Source organism: Prinia subflava, chromosome 2 (genome assembly GCF_021018805.1).
Source record: "Prinia subflava isolate CZ2003 ecotype Zambia chromosome 2, Cam_Psub_1.2, whole genome shotgun sequence".
Taxonomy (NCBI): domain Eukaryota; kingdom Metazoa; phylum Chordata; class Aves; order Passeriformes; family Cisticolidae; genus Prinia; species Prinia subflava.
The window spans coordinates 59,878,698-59,891,440 of record NC_086248.1 but is presented as its reverse complement, the minus strand read 5'-3'; the positions used below and the strand labels follow the sequence as shown (position 1 = coordinate 59,891,440).

At 39.6% G+C, this 12,743-nt stretch overlaps 1 protein-coding gene across 8 annotated transcripts in view; it reads right to left on the bottom strand.

Moving 5' to 3' along the window:
• Positions 1-12,743, bottom strand: part of TIAM2 (TIAM Rac1 associated GEF 2) — a 191,849-nt gene that overhangs the window by 102,346 nt on the left and 76,760 nt on the right. For 5 of the 8 annotated variants that reach the window (XM_063390157.1, XM_063390154.1, XM_063390152.1 and 2 more), the window contains exon 3: positions 11,470-11,560. The exons of the other annotated variants lie outside the window; for them this stretch is intronic. The gene's annotated coding sequence lies outside the window, so the exon portion shown is untranslated. The remainder of the gene's footprint in view (positions 1-11,469; positions 11,561-12,743) is intronic. 8 annotated transcript variants of the gene reach the window in all.

Here is a 12,743-nt window from a genome sequence, read left to right as displayed (position 1 = left end):
GCCCCTATGGTACTCTGTTTTGGATTTGTGACCAAAACAATGGTGACAGCACATGACTGTTCCCACTGTTGCTGAACAGTGCCCGCACAGCATCAAGGATTTCTCCATTTCTTACTCCGTCTTGCCAGGGAACAGATTGGGGTGGGCAAGAGGACACTGGGAGAGCTGATCCCAACAGACCACATAATCCCACACCATATAATGTCATGCTCAGTAATAAAAATGGGAGGTTGTTTTGACAGGGTTCTCATTGCAACATCTGAGACCAACAAGGCGCTCACAACCCCTGAGACAAAGGTTTCCCTCAGAAGCAGCGGTACCCACATCGACAGAGAGGCTTGCCCCACTCAAAGGCTCACACTTTTTAAGTCTTTTTTTTCTTTAGAACTAACAGTAAAAAAGTGAGAAACGCTGATACACAAGACCAAGATCAGAACCTGTCCTTAACAGTACTTGCTACATCCAATATCACTAGGGCAGAACTGATGCATCTTTTTTTGACAAGCACTCTACTTCAATGATTCACTTTTTCAATATCTAATGAACAAAATTGAGTTAGCCAAATAATTTTAATTAAATAGGTATTTGTATCTTCCAAGCTATAATTAAAAGCTCTTTTACTGCAATACATACATGTAAAAAGGTTCTTAATTTAGGACAGTTAATTTGCGGGAACAAAAATCTAAAGCTTGAACAAATCTCATAAAAATATGAGTGCAAAGGTTTTTGTAATACATTATGCTACAAAATGAGAACTGAAGCCTTCACACATGCCATTTAAAAAAAACTTGTCTATAAAACATGTAAAAATATTTGAAGGTGGAGTCATTTGTCACAAGAGTATACTAGGAGATCTTACAACATAAATATTTACAAAGCACACATGCCATTTCACATTGCATTACTACCATTGCTTGTTCCATTAACTGATCCAACAGACCAGCTAATTGCTTGTGCAAAATTGACTATTTGCTGTCATCCATTCTAGGCAAAAGCACAAACAGTTGCCAGGGGGTAGGAAGCTTTAAGGGGTTGTTTTCTAACCAAATCTATTAAATAATTATTATATAATTTTTCTTTAGAATACTGATCATGGACTCATCAAGTTAGAAAAACGTGCAGACATAAATAAATGTTACAGAAGGATAAGTATGGCAAAGTTTCTAAGAAAATTGTGTCAAAACACCGTTTACTTCAATAGCATGAACCAAAAGGCACATAAAATAGATTGTTGCATAATGAATTTCAACTAAAGTATTCCTGAATATGTGTATGATTTTACAGGATGTTTCAAGATGTGAATGTTCCCCTAGAAGTTTCAGATCCTAGGGTTAGATGAGTATACATCAAATTCTGCTTAACAATACCCTCAATCATTCTGTTTAGACAAGCACTTCAAAAAACAAAATAAGAAATTAACATAACAGAAGGAATATTAAAGAAGTCAAATTTTGGATGGAGATGTTGTTTACCTTTTTTTTTTTTTTTTTTTTTTTTTTTTTTTTTTTTTTTTTTTTGAGTCTTGGTTATGGTTTCTCATTATAGCTAGCTGGCAAACATACTAAAAGTGGTAAATGGCAATATTAGCACCTTATTATAATACCATTAAATTAACTAACAGAAATACTGGGGTATAAAAGCTAGCTAGACGGAGTCTGGCTAACATGTGTTGCTTACACCCACACGCTCAACAGAGCGACGCACAAATCCTGCAAAGCTATTTGCCTGAAGCGGAGTGAACAATGAGAACAAGTTCAACATCTGCCAGGGTGTCCAACTGCTCACAACCATTTTTCTGGTCAGAGGGGGCATTGTTTGAGTTGACAGGTTCCTAATGGCCTGAATTATTTAGCAATTCTCAAAAGACTCTTTCTACTCGTCAGAGAGGAAAATGCGAACCACCCCAGCCAGCGTTCCCCTGCTCCCCGGGAGCCGATCGTGCTAATTGAGGAGAACATCACAGTGTGTCCCATTTTAATCACATGAGTTAAGCAGGCAAGAGGCTTCTATTATCCCCACCCTACAAGGAAATACGGAGGGCGCCAGCTCCCACAATAACTTGCACCTCAGTTTATCATCATCCCGATGGTTTTAAAGCCTTCAGTCAGAACAACGAGGGTATGTGTTGCTGCTAAGCACCACACCCACCGAACTCAGCAGAGAAGTAAAATACATTAAAGAGAAAATTGAAACACACAGTTTGAAGCCCAAATGCTAAGTGAGCAGCAGTAAGCCTCTCAACATATGGGAAGTTAGGGGGAGGCAAAATAGCTGTTTATTGATTTTTTCTTCTCATCTACCATACGATTAGATGACAGGTGTCAACAAAACAGAGTAGCAGAACAGAGGTTACAGACAAGTGACACTCATAGCTAAAATGCCAGCTCTTTCAAACATAATCCCACCTCTAATACACATAGAAATGAAGGGGAATGCTACTAGTAACAGCAGCTTTACCTACGATGGATTATTTCTCAGTCACTTAGGAGCAATCAAACATGCTCGGCAGCGGTAATTATCTCACCTAATCCTAGCCTTTCCCAACATGGGAAAAATGCAAGTCTTACAATCAACAGGACTGTCTTATTTTCTTCACAGTCCCCAAAATTTGGAATCTCTTCAAAACCTAAGATCTGAACAGAGTTCCTCACGTAAACTCCGTAAGGAATGTTAGTACAGTAATTAGGAATGTCTGCATCAGACCTCTTTTACCAAAACACAGACCATGTGTGAGAAGAAAGAGATTTACAAATGCATTCAAAAGCTATAAGGGAAGACATGCAAATATTTGGTAGATTACCATTGGGAACACAACAGCTATAGAGAACTGCCAATTTGATGGAAGGATAAATGGAAAGAGAACACTTCCAAATTAATATTGTTACTTCTGTTCTTAACCACAATATGAATAAGAAATGGCAAAAATTATTTATCTTAATGCATATAATAGAAGTTCAGGTAACTCCTTTCTTATTCTTTAACGAGATTCTACAAAGATAAGCATTTCAATTAACGTGATCAAAAAGTAAGCCACCAGTTTACTTACAAAATCTTTATTTTGTCATCTGCATATAAACATTTCCAGAAGCAGAAGATTAAGTCAGTGAGCTAAAAGGAAACTAAAAGGAAAAATGTAAAATCTTCTGCTGGCATGACATTGTGATTAAATATCTAACTAAAAGCCCAAAAAAGCAGAGAGACAACATGATGCTGGCCTATTCAGCCATAAAATTCATTTCCAATAACCACATTTCAGCATGTAGCTTAGATCATACGTAGCATTTTCCTATTTGAGAGCGTGCAAGATTGATTGTTACAGGCTCAATTGTCCCATACACAGGCAAACAACATGTGAGGAATGATTAAATCAGCAAGATTCCCCCACTGAGCCTCCTACACAAGCTTACACTCAGGCAAAGGAGAGGTGGGTCTCTCCCAAGAAACAAAAGCAGAGGATTATGCGAGAAACCCAAGACCATCTGCACAAAGTCATGTGGCCAGGGATTTCCTCTTCCCCTTGCTGTGTGCCAGGCATCCTTTCCCACTTCCAGTCTAGGCTGCATGGTGGGCAGCAGAGCTGGACTTAATTCCCAGCTCAGGGACAAAAGAGAATCAGGGACCAGGGGTTTCTGAGGCCCTCTTTGCCCATACTTACTGCCTTCCAAGCTAAGCCACTTAGGGATGTAATCCCTAATACCCCAACGTGCAGAAGTTCATAATGTCTGGGTCACTGTAAAATTCTGCATACCCTCGTCCCAGCCCAGCCCCTCTTGCATTCCTGAGAGCCAGGCACCGTCACCCTACTCCCACCCACCTCCCAGGCACAGAGCAGGGGCTTTCCCAAGCAGCCAGGCTTGGAAAGACACAAACCTTTCCCCACGTGTATCCCAGCTTCATGTGAACTAACAAGCCAAGATCAGCATTTTGTGTTTTCTATTTTCTCTAACTAATTTAAGTTCCTTTCTCCTTGACTGAGGTAGAAAGATCAGGGAAGGAAAAAAAAAATGTACTTGACCTCAACAGGATATCTTGTTAGGTTATGGCAGCCTCAAGGACTCTTTCCTGGCATCTGAGAAGGGGGTTACAACTAACATTCCTGTTATTTCACTTTTTCCATGAGGCCCAGAAGCTAATTCTATAGCATTTTTCCAAATATAATGAAACATTAACTCTATTTGCATTAAAGGCAAACCACAAAGCAATGTTTGGATGCTCTCTGACTTCAGTATCCCTAAGCAATGTGCTGCAGCAGATCTGTTTTTCCAAAGTGCTCAACACTTTCTAAACAACACTCAGTGCTGTGTGAACACTCTACTGTGTGGCAGCAGTTTCTGAGTCCTGACTGCTCTCTCCCTCCTTATCAAGCTGCCTTTTCAGGTTCCTGAAATATTACTGCTGACACAATGGCATTGTTAAGATAGAGCCCAATCCAAGCCAATCACAGATAATAGAAAGACTTTTCTGGGCTTTGGATCAGGGTAAAAGCAATGACAGTACCCAGAGGAAGAAGTCCCTGCTTTTCATTTCAGAATAGTCCTTAAAATATGCCTTATTCCAGGTATTTTATTCTTGACCATATGGCAGGTTGCTGAGGTACACTGATATTGAAACATATCCTCCATCTTAAAATCAGATTATTGCATCTTTACTATCTCAAATTTGCAGAAGAGTAAAACTAAAAAAAATCAAGAAAAGATTACATTAAGCAAACTGTCACCTTGTTTAACTGTGCTAAATACAGAAAAAGAATACTTTTCACTGAACACACTCACTACATATTGAGTTTATCAATGCTGGCATTAGTTTTCCAATACACAGGGGACAGTCTGCAACTTCTTGTTGCAGGATGTATTCGTGAAATGCAAGATGACCTCAGGACCATCCCCAGGAAATCCTTAACTCTTCTCTATTCATCAAAAATATTAAGCAGTCATTACCTTCCAGGTCAAATCAAACCTTGTTAAATACCCCCCCAAAGACATATATTAATTGGTCAACCTTCCAATGCAAGATTCATGTCTGGACCTAGATTTTGAACAGCATTCAAAAACAAGGAATGTCTCAAGGGTTTACTTCATTGTGTCTGGAATAAATCAAATCCACAGTCTAGATCACACTTCAGCTCTGCATTTCCAAGTGCTTCCAGCATAATATTTTAATCTGGTCAAATCACTATTTTTAGTAAGTAGAGATAGTAAAAAGTTTTTAAAAAATCACGTTTGATAAAATAATTTTCTTGAAATGTCAAATTGGTGGAGAGGGTGAAGTCCATATAAAATACTGCAACATGCTTTGGTAACTTACCATTTTTCCACAACAAACTTCCACAGCTGACATCTGTGAATTTGATATATTGTATATTATACACAAAGAAAAATACGCAGAGCACCTCATTTTCCATGTGGTGGTCTGCATTTTCAATGTTAAGATGAACTGTCATAGCTCAATGTCCCTGACAGACAGCAAGCCCTCTGTAGAAGAACTGAGCAAAACTACAATAGTGTGACAACAGTACAGTGCTTTTAAATATGCCTTGTCAGTCCCAGTTATAAAGTTTGTAGGTGTTACAACAAGCTAACACCTCAATACTAACAAAAGTGAAAACTCAGCAGTGAACCTTGCAGAGACTGCAAATATTTTGGGGTTTGTTCCTTGTTACTTTCTCAAGGTACACACAAATAAACAATTTTAACAGCGAGCCATTCCATTATTAGGAAATGAGAATGGCCAATTAACCAATGGTCATGCCTCACTGTTTAAAGTGTTTCCTTATCTTCAGAGAGAACCTCCTGTGGCTTCAGGTTGTGCCCATTGCCTCTGATCCTGACCAATAAAAACGCCAGACTGCATCTTCTTTGTACTCTCCCCTCAGGTATTTCTACATGTTGGTGAGATCCCCCCGAGCTTTCTCTTCTCCAGACTGAACAATCCCAGTTCTCAGCCTTTCCTCATCCAAGAGGTGTTGCAGTCCATCATTCTTACAGCTCTTCATCAGACTTTCCCCAGTACCTTTATTTCTCTTCTGTACTGGGGACCCCTAATGTGAACACAGTATCTCAGATGTGGCCTCACCAGAGTTTAGAGACAGAAAAGCAGGAGAACTGCTGGTCCAGTGTTTTGGGGCGTGGGGTTTGTTGGGGTGTGGTGGGTTTTTTTTGTTGTTGTTGTTGTTTTGGGGTTTTTTTGGTTTTGTGGGGTTGTGGTTTTTTTGTGATTTTTTTTTTGTGGGTTTGGTTTTTTTTTTTTTGTGTGTGATTTTTTTTTTTTTTTTTTTTTTTTTTTTTTTTGTGATTTTTTTATTTGCTACCATTGCTTAAGAAAACTGCTACTGCAGAAGTGGTGAGGTTCAGAACTACTAACACACACATGCAAGAGAAGGAGGGGAACCAGAAGTTCATCTCCACATTTTCTGGCAGCAGAGGCTGAGAAGCCCTTAAGCCAAATGCCCACCACCACTTGCTAGCCACAGGCTAATGGGAAAATGGAGATGCCAGCCAGTGCCATGGCAGGAGTCTGATTAGAGCTTTCTGGCCAAAAGCTGAGCTGACAAGTTCCCCACAAGGCCAGAGCCTACCTGCCTTGGGAGAAAATCCCAGCATCACTAAAAACCAAAGCTACTAAATGTAGCCCATTGGCTCACCTATTTGGTGCCCTTTATCATGCCTGCTCCCTACAGGTTTCTGTGATGGCCATTATAGATGGGGAAAGAAAGCAGCTCTTTTATTTACATCCTTTGGCAGGAACAGGCAAAATGTCTTTCTCTCCTTGGCTCTGAAACACAAGGAATTACAAACAAACACAAATGGATGTATGTGCATTTCCTAGGGATAGAATTACAAGTCAAACTTTGTTCCTGTGAAGGAGATCCATCTCCCTTTGAAAGAGTCTCTACAGAAAACTCTTATTCTGCAAGTACGGGCTGAGAATCAAATTTGACCTATTACAGCATGTAGCACTTTTCCCCTGCTTTGTACCAACATAAACAAATGCACAAGACAGAAGAATCTTGGAAGATGTTCCCTGCTTCTATCACTTTTTGCTCAAGAATGGCGTGCAAACAGCAGATCTGGTCATGCTTCAGTCATTCATGCTTATTGGTAGAGGAAATAAGAAACAATTATAATAAAGCTTGCCTCAAGTACAATCAGCAGGGAGAGCAGTCTTTCTAAAATACTGGAAGTTGTTCTATTTAAACACCTGAGTTCAGAGCACTGACTCAGAGGATGGCATTTCTGGCAAGTGTACAACACGGACTAAGTGTTGTTACTCTGGGAAACAGAGTTTCTTATGACTCCAGAAGTACCATTTATTACCCAGGAAATGCAATTTCCATGGAGAAAAGCACCGTGTGGCTCTTTGGCTATGCACTGGTTTATATTTAGAACTATCAATTTTCTCTTTCTCTCTGTATTATTGCATTTCTCATACTACACTAAGCTTAATGTAGGTACTCTTAGGAAGCCCATAAACAACAATTTTCTTCCTGTGCTTGGCTTGTACTGCTCAGCCATTGTACTGCTTCTTTCCTCTCCCCTCCCCAGGGACTGGAAGCACCAGGTTCTTTCACTTTCCCTTATAATACAAGTCTCTCTCAACATTGTTTGTTCTGGTTTATATGGCTATTTTGTACTCTATGAGGTGATGTAGCCATGCAGGATCCAAATGAGGTGGCAGATGAAACACCAACTTTATCCTGCAAATTCCAGGTCCATAGCAGAACTGGGGTAGGCTAAGACAGTGAAAACATGAAGCCGTTCTTAGAAAAACTAAGTGCAAAAGATTATGAATTCATATTTGGCTGACTCTAAACCATGAGGTTATATGTAAGATTTTCCTTTTAAATTGATATTAGGTTATTCTTTAAAAGGAAAAAACCAACCCACACAAAACAACAACACCTAACTCTTCTACTATTTTAAAACAAATTTGCTGGTAACGCCTACAAGTCCAGCTGCTGGACAAACAAAGAAAATCACAACAATGCCAATGTCATGCCCACATCAGGAGTAACTTCAATGAAACCAATGCAAATATTCTAAAGAAAAGAAGGAAGCGTTGGGAAAAAAGGACAACCAAGCTGTTTTGCTGAGTTTAGATACCTATTCCACACAGCTTTATCCACTTCTCCACTTTCTCTGTGTATTAGATGAAGACTGAACCTGTGACCACCCTGGAACACAGGGTAACTGAGAAACCTGCATTTCAAGAATACATTGAAGATCTTCATGACTTATGTAACTTAGTTACATTGTTCAGCATTGCCACTGTTCCCTATTTCCTTCCAAAAAATGGTCACACCAGATTTTTCTGAAGACAATGAAGGCTATGTGAAGTGATGGACTATAAGGTCCCTTTTTTTCTTTGCTGGAGCATTCAATTTTCAAGCTGTCTCTGTTCCTTTAGAAAACACAGTGTAAAGCTGACAAGTGGGAAAACAAAACCAAAACATTTCACTTACAGAGAATTAATCCAGCAGGAACTTCATGAACTGAACAAATTGAAACTGTGGCAACCCCCCACTCATCCCAAAAAAAACCCACAACAAATGACAAAAGTATTGAAATTGTCTCATTTTCTCACTAAGATTGCCTGAAACCAGATGGGGCTTCCCAAAGACATATGGTCCTACTTATATTAAAGTAAAATTCAGATCTGATCATTTTAATCCCCCATAGCTAATCCTATTTGCCTAACCAAGAGTTAAAATAACTAGCACAGCTCTCTTTCCTCTGCTGGTTCACTGGGAGGCATCTACTCTGCTTTTTCTTACTTTAGGAACTCAAGATAAGCAGTTCTTATGGGCCACAAGACATTACCCTACAGAACGTATAACTTAAATATTCTTCCTCCTCCAGCTTTTGGGAGAAAAGTTCTCCATTTTATGTTATCTTGCAAAGTAGTCCCTTGAGAGAATGCATCCCTGGGTTTTGAGGGTTGTCTTTTGTTGGGGTTTTTTGTGGTTTTTTTGTTAGTTTTTTTTGTTTCGTTTTATACTTTGCAAAAGCTGTATCTGTTTTACTTACAACACCAGCAGACAGAAGAGGAAACCTGCAGCTACAGCAACAAAGGTCATTAATCAGTCCATAAAATTGTTGTCAAGACCTGGACAAAATTCACAGACTATTCTTTGTTCACAAAGTTTTCACCAAACATCTGTAACAGTGTGGGATGAGGGGAGTCTAGAGCACTTAAGACAATTGATTTTGCCAAGATCATGTTATGAACACCCCAAAAAACAAAGATACATGGTGCTCAGACCGTGCATCTTAGTGTGCCTCCTTTTTATTTACTTTAAAAACCATTTTCCACTTGGCAAATTTTAGCTTCTTTTATTCATCTCTGTACCCAAATACTAATCACTGTCCTACTTGCTCCTTTTCTCCCATAATAAATTCCTTTTTTGACCAACATCACAGAGCTTCCAGCTATCATTAGCTGTCTCCACACATCACTTAGACTTTTCACGAGGGGCTGGAGGCTAGGACATCTTCAGTGGCTATGGTTGGTGGTCCTGGAGCACGAGGGCACCGCACCTGAGTGGGTGGTGTGGAAGGGGCTAGGAAGGAGGGCAGCCAAGTCACACTTCCATAAGGCTATTGAATTAAGTTCTGTTAGTTCCATTAAATAACTGCGTACTTTGATAAACTTTCTCCATTCTCTCTTGTTGCCAGCACATTTAAGACATTCTGGACAACAAAATAGAGTAAATACTTGTTTATCCATTTTATATGTAACTCGAATCTCAAAACAACCAAAGCTTGACTCTTAAATTAGGAAGCCATGAAAATGCCACGTGTAAATGTAAACAAAAAAGTGCCAAATGAAGAATTTACTAAAATTAGATACAATCATACAAATGTTTAAATAGAATGGTTCCTTGTAACGTGACTTACTGATGTGCAAGAAAGATAACTATGACAGCTTCTCAGATGCAATACAATATTAGCATGGTAAATAACCCTGGATAATCAACCCAGCTCTAGGAATAGAACTTGTGCCCAGTAGAAAATGAGTTTAACATGCTTATTACTACTATACATAGGTGACTCTTAGTATGGCAGCACAAGTCACTCTAAACCCTCCCATCCTGAGGAAGCCCAGTTTCTACAGACATACAGGATCTGAACAGGGCAAAAGCCTGCAGTCAAACACACCAGATGCTGGTCTGTTTTTCTCCTACTCCAAATCAGTTCACATTAAAAACTCTGGCTTACCACCAGGGAGGGAAGTGGGTTGGTCTGTTCTGCCCTCCCTTCCCACTTCCCTCCCACACATGAAGGTAATGAGAATGCATAATAAGAATCAGACAAAATCCATGTTCCTACAATAGCTGCACTCAGATGAGGGCCTTCTTGCACAGGCACGGCATGAGGAGGAAACCCCAAACCCCTCTTTATCCCAGGCTGTTCCTCACAGGGGCAGTTATATGCAATCCACTTAACTCTGAGGTATCTCATACCCACCTTAAAAGTAGACTAATTTTTATTGTTGACATTTTTCCAGAACAGACTAAACACAATTTTGAAAAGAGAAGGGAAGATTGCACACAACCCCCAAGGGCAGGGTACAGTCTCTTTATGTCCACTCATAAAGCAAGGGAAGTGATGAATTCGTGGCATTACTACTTGCAAATTAACTTTCTAGTTGAAACCAAATATCTTCAAATGCAGCTAACTACTCAAATACAGATGAGATACCACAGCAGCAGAGAAAAGAGCATTCAAGGGCTCCATCTTGACACCCTAGGAACCAATTTCACTTACAGTGAAGCACATACACCAGCTTTTACATGACAGCAAACCTGCCAAAACTAAGGAAATAAAAATATTGTTGAAAATTGCTGAACATAATTGCCCTCCATCCATGTACAGCTCTTGGAGCAAAGCATTTGAGCTGCCAGCACTGCAAACAGAGACTGTTTAGCAAAGCCAGCCAGTGGCTGGGCTCTGCTTTTGCTGGAAAGACGAGCAACATCAAGCCTGAAACAGCAGATGGAGGAGTCTGAAGAAATTCAAGGTCATTGAGGGAAATGCTTTTATCATGGCCCTGAGATAAATCAAGACAGCGCTGTCTCAGTAAAGTCATAGTTGAAAAGTGGATTGAGATGTTAAGGAAAAGTAGAAGATCAATCCTACTGCCTCCTGCTGCTGGATTCCAGCTGCTTGCTGAAGGGAGGACTTTATATATTCACCATAAAGGAACAATTCTTCTTAAAAGAAATGCTTAATTCTAAAGGTCACTCTGCTTCCTAATGTAAATAACCCAAATAGCAAACCAGCACCTAAAGGCATGCCACTATTTAACACAGGAAATGTTACTGAGATCAACTGCTGACTTTCATTTAAAAAAACCCAGACAGCTTAAGGACTGGTATCTATTTGTTGGTCTGACCTCTTGGGTCCCTGAATCCACTCGATTATGTCCAAAGAAAAGTCTTTTAAGGACACTTGAAAACATAGTGGCACATACTTCATGATGGAAAGTTATTCTTTTGCTCTTCATTCCTCTGACAGACAATCCCAGGAAGCTGCAACTCTTGAGATCTCTTGATTGGCTTCTCCTGTAAGCACAGTCAGGCAGCAAGGTCAAAAAGGAAACTATCTATAAAACAAATTTTAACACTACTTTTATCTTTTTATTATTTTTTGCCTTTAAGAGTTACATTATACAGAAGACCAAAGAAAATGTGTACAGTTTCTTGCAAAAGGGAAGTATTTATCCACTTCCACGTTCTTACTTTTTTGCTTTAATGCTTTCTAACTTCCACTGAGCAAGGAGAGAAGGTAAAAAAGTAAACAGAAATAAGTGATGTATCGTTATCCCAGACAACTTCCTGTCCTGGTTTGCATCAACAGTGTCACAAAATGAAGAATGACACAACATGCAATCGTTCTCCCAGCTTTGAGAAACATGTGTTAGGGTGGTGTGTACACTACAGAATACTGCAGCCAGAGAACACAACTGGAGCACTCGGGTTTCTGCATGCAAAAAATATTAGAAAAGTATTTTACACACAAGCTTAACTTTTAACACATCTTTATCCCACCGAGGTCCTGTACCTTGAACTACTGCTTAAGGCTTAACTGACACTTACTCCCTTCAAAAAGCACTTTTTAAAAAAAAGTTTTCTTTCATGTTCCTAAAGGTGAAATCCAAACTAGACCAAACTTGGGATGAGATCACTTCCTGCAGAGCCAAGATTTCACTTCCAGCTAAGAATTTTCTGCAGATTAGCCTGGGACAAACTGCCTTCCTACACTTGTGAGATTATTAGTAACTAGTACAAAACCTGTGCCCTCTCTGCATACCTCTGCCTGCAGTCCCTGTGAAAGGGTTGGACTGTGTAGGGAGGGCAGAAGCATCAAGAAATCCAAAGGATGGTAGCAGCTAAAGCACATTAACCACACAAATGAATGACAAGCAGGTTTTTGTCATCTTTGTTTGTAAGGTTCTGCCCCCCCCTCCTTTTTTTCCCCCAATTAACAAAGACCATGTGGGAAGCTTTTCAAGAGAAGAGTGCAGAGACTCTTAGGATGAACTGGTCCCTCTTCCTCAGCCTCTCCAATGAGGCAATGTCTCAAGAACTGGGGACCCAAACATGGCAAAAATCAGTATAAATCAACAAATTTCACTTTTGAAAAACTTTTCATGTTTTAAAATTGTTTTTAAATATTCTAGCTATCTGGTCCTGCAGCTTCTCCTTTTCATCAAGAGCAATCTTGATGTATTTTTCCTTACTGACA